Source organism: Eubalaena glacialis, chromosome X, assembly GCF_028564815.1.
Source record: "Eubalaena glacialis isolate mEubGla1 chromosome X, mEubGla1.1.hap2.+ XY, whole genome shotgun sequence".
Taxonomy (NCBI): Eukaryota; Metazoa; Chordata; class Mammalia; order Artiodactyla; family Balaenidae; genus Eubalaena; species Eubalaena glacialis.
The window spans coordinates 133,331,537-133,336,095 of NC_083736.1; positions in this window are offsets into that span (position 1 = coordinate 133,331,537).

Genomic DNA, 4,559 nt, shown 5'->3' on the forward strand with positions numbered 1-4,559 from the left:
TGGACTGAGCCTCAGTTCTTTTCTAGCTGTTGGCTGGAGGTCTTCCTCAGTTCCTTGCCGTGTATGCCTCTCTATAGGGAAGTTCACAACATGGTGGCTGACTTCATTTGAATAACCAAGTAGGCGAGGAATAGGGGCCATCCAAGATGGAAACCAGTTTTTCTGTAACCTAATCTTGGAAGTGACATGTCATCACTCATATTCTATTCATTAGAAGAAAGTCACTAGGCGCAGCCCACACTAAAGGGCAGGGGGCTACACAGGGGACACATACCAGTAGGTTGAGATCATGAAGCACCATTCCTTTTAGAAGTGGCCTACCACTGGCAGATTACTGATAAAGAAACAAAAATTAGATTGGCAGATTTTTCATCAGCAATAATGGATTCTAAAAGATAATGGGGGAATATCTTCCAAAATGTCCAAAGAAAAATAGCTGCCAATCTAGAATTTTATTCCAAGCTAAACATGGTATAATAAAAGAGATGTTTCTTCAAAAGTCAATGAGAAGTTAATATATTTTCTTAAAGATCATAGCTTGGGAGTAAGCAAAACCATTCAGTATATCTAGAGTTTTATATCAAGATAAACTGGTATAGCATTCATGACTAAAGGTAAGATGAAACGTGTTTTTTTTTCATACAAGAAATGAGAGGTGTCCACCTATGCAGGGCAGAGCTTCTCCCTTCTACATTCCCTTCCTGGAAGGGGCCTTTGGGAAGTCATAGGAAAGAGTTGGAGGCTGTCGATATAAAATCTCACTGGAATTGTTCCATAAACGTTGGTAAATATCAGCCAGAGAAAGTTTTGCTTATAGATATTTCACTATGGGCTTTCCCTCATAGCTCCATCAAGAGGAGAACAGGAAAAAAATCAACATGCTCTGAGTGAGAGAGGGCTATGGCGAATCCAGAGGAGAAACAAAACTAAGACCAAAAAGTAGGGAAGTGAGAATGCCCAGTCAAGATCATGTAGTTTTAGACTTCTTAGGAAAAGAAAAAACAGGGCAAAACAAGACAAGACAAGAGAATAAAGAGAGACTTCCAAATGCCTACAAATGCTTATCTCTGGATCATGTGATTACTGGTGATTTTTATTTTCTTTCTTTTTATGTATTTTCATAATTTTTGACAGTAATGCTGTTTTTTGGTAATAATAAAAAAAGATGTCTCTTCAAAAATGAGAGAACAGTCAATTTAAAAAACCACCTTTATCTTTCCAGAGACCTAAGGGATAGAGTTGTTGAAAACGGTATGCTCCCTTCTTACCCTCCCCCAACTTCCCTATCCTTTGAAGTTACGTTTGCTTATGTGACTTGATTGGCCCATGAAATATGAGTGCAAGTTACCTTGTCACTTCTGGATGTGATTCGCTGAGTTGTCTTCCTCTTACTGAGGTAACGACGAGATCACATGCTGAGGTGGGACCTCCATCGTCCTGAGTCTCAGAAGGGCTGGGACCAGCAGAGGGACTCGCTGACCCCTGTCAAACACGTAGCAGGAGCAAAACGCACACCTTTGTTATGTTACACCACTCAGACTGGGGAGCTCTGCTCATCACAGCCATCCAGAGATCCTCTTGAGATATCCATGCAGGTGATGTCCTGTTGTGGTTCGGGTTTCTCATTTTCCTCCTGATAAATTTGAGAACCAAACGAACTGGAGCAGAGAATAGGCCTCTCCTAACATCTTTCAAATTTCATGCTTAAGATCGCCTGATGACTTCGCCGTAAACTTTTAAACACTTCATGCTTAGAAGATTTGCTCCAATGGCCAGGGCTTCAGAAGGATCTGTTCCTATTATTTACTAGTGAAATGTCTCCAGTACTCACAGAGCAAAAAAAAAAAAAAAAAAAAAATCTCAGGATTGCTGCACATTAAGACCTCCTTTTCCTCCATACAAATGGCTAATTGCCTCGGAATCCCAGAGGCAGTGCAAGGCAAAAGGGAGATGGAGAATAAAAGAAAATTGCTTTAAATGGGCTAAATATACCTATGAAGAAAAAAAAAAAAAGCAAATTTTCCTACAAGGCAAGTGCATCAATTAAACCTTTCAATGGGGAGATCTTACTTATGCTCTCGGCATTAGTCTGGAATATATATTACGGAACTCTATTTACTCCTCTAATTAATATAAATGAGCAGTTACCATAGCAATTATTGCATTATATGATGCACATAAAACTCTGGCTATGCTTAGAGCTAGGGTCAGCATTTTAAATCACTCTTGACTCATCATGAATCAAATGTCCCTTTCCGGATATTCCGATGCTCGAAGGTTGAGCTTTTATTAGTAATAATGGAATGTAGAATTAATGTAGCACATTAGATCTTCAAAGTGCTTTAACTATTTTAACTAGCGAAACTCCACAGTGTCTCTTTTGTGAGCCTCTGTCTCGCCCATCTTTCGAATAAGGAGCCACGATGAGGCCTGCCGAGGGGCCCGGGAGTCATTCCCAGAGAGGGGAATGGCGCCCTTTCCTATGGTTTGGAAATCCAAGGTAGAGCATTTTATTATTTGTCACAGGAATGATAGAAGAAAGAAGAGTTTACCTCACACCAGAATTCATAGCATCTTTCTGGTATGTGCCTGAGAAGAGTCTGAGGAGATGTAAGAAGCCTGGAGCAGCCAGGTGGAGGCGTTGGGGGAGGGAGTTTGGCCTGGAATCCAGCCTCACGGCCTGGAGCCCGGCCGGGGGCGGGGCGGGGGGTGGTGCGGGATGGATGCCCTGCTCTTGCCTCTGATGTGCGCGCCTCTCTGCACCCTTTCAGCAGTGGATCCCTTCCTGGCCAGAGGCCTACACCGTGCGCATCACAGCCCAAATGTGCCGTCTCTGCTCTGGGTGGGCTGATTCCCCTCTGTGGTCTCTCCAGCAACTGGCACGCAGCCTGGGACTGAGGAGGTGCTCAGCTTTGTGGCCGAGCGGCCAGGGTCGCTGCCTGGGCCTCTGAGCGCAGGAGGCCTCCGGGCTTGGTTTAATGCTCTCTGGCCACTGTCTTGAAGTTCTAAATCAGTTTATCTTTGACTTTATGTTTGGCAAGTGAAGTCTGGTGGGATAGTAAGCCCGGGAGCCTCAGCCCGCCTCCCATCCCACTCACCTCCCTGGCACAGGCTCTCGGCTACCTGCTCCCCGGGCCCATCCCACTCACCTCCCTGGCACAGGCTCTCGGCTACCTGCTCCCCGGGCCCATCCCACTCACCTCCCTGGCACAGGCTCTCGGCTACCTGCTCCCCGGGCCCATCCCACTCACCTCCCTGGCACAGGCTCTCGGCTACCTGCTCCCCGGGCCCTGGTGCCCCCGAGCACCACCTGGTCTCTCCCTCCATGCCCTCCCAGAGACCACTGCTGCCCCCTGTCCCCGGCAGGGGCTCGGTGTAGGCATGGGGAGAGGCAGAGCTGGGCATGTGCTATGGAGCGTCAGGGTGGGATGTGGCAGCATCACCATACATTCAGAAATTAGGCAGAGGTGAGCCTCTACCTGCCCTGATCCAGGTATCGCGTCTGTCCTGGGGTGGGAGTCTCCTGTATGCCATGGGTTGGGGTGACGGACTGGTGGCAAAGACAAATGCCCAGCTTGACTTCCCTGCCCTCGAGCCCTCAGCCGGGACCCTGTGTGGCCATCTGGCAGCTGGTGGGAGGAGGAATCTGGCAGCTTGTGGGCCTCGTGGGACCCTCTGGGCGCCTTTGAGGGTCTATACTTGCCTCACAAGTATCAAGTGAATGTGACATTAAATAGCAAATAAAAATCACCAGGATAGGTCCAGAAAGAGATGGTGGGAGAAAGGAAATAAGTTTTATATTTTTGTAACTTTAATGGCACCTTTACCCTGACTTTTGAACAAGGGGTCTCATGTTTTAATTTTGCTCTGGGTCTTGCAAGTTATGTAGCTGGCCCTGTCCTCAGCAAAGATTTATCAGTAATAGTAGCTATTATTTATTGAGCAATTACTCTGGCTAGGCATCATCTCATCTAATCCTTCAGACAGCCTTAGGAGGTAGATATCACTTCTTACTAGCTCTATGACTCATGAGTTTGGGGTCCAAGTTTCTTAGCTTTTATCAATACATGCCTCAGTTTTCTCACCTGTAAAATAGGCCGTATTAGATTAACTATATGAAATTGCAATTTTGTAGGTCAGAAATGGTCATATAATGGTAATTCTGTATGATTCAACTTAACGTTACCTTCCTCATTGGAGTGCAGGGAGGATTCAATGATACAGCACAGGGAAAGTACTGAGAAAAATGCCCAACTCAGAATAAGAACTCAACTAATATTCACTATTGGGCTTCTATTAATAGTGATCATCTTATTAGTAGTGTAAGAATCTTCTTTTTATGCAAAACTGGGACTCCTAAAGTTAGGTGATGCAGTCAGAAAGTGATAGGTCTGAAATGGGAATCCAGGCCTTTACTACTCAAGCGGCAGCGCCTTGCTCCCGTGGGCTGTTTGGAGAAAGCACAGGGCTCTTCCCGACCTGGTGTGGCCTAGGGAAGTGTGTCCTGAGCTGAAATGTGTCCTGTCTCTGAGGCTGACCCAGAGTTTAGAATCCAACCT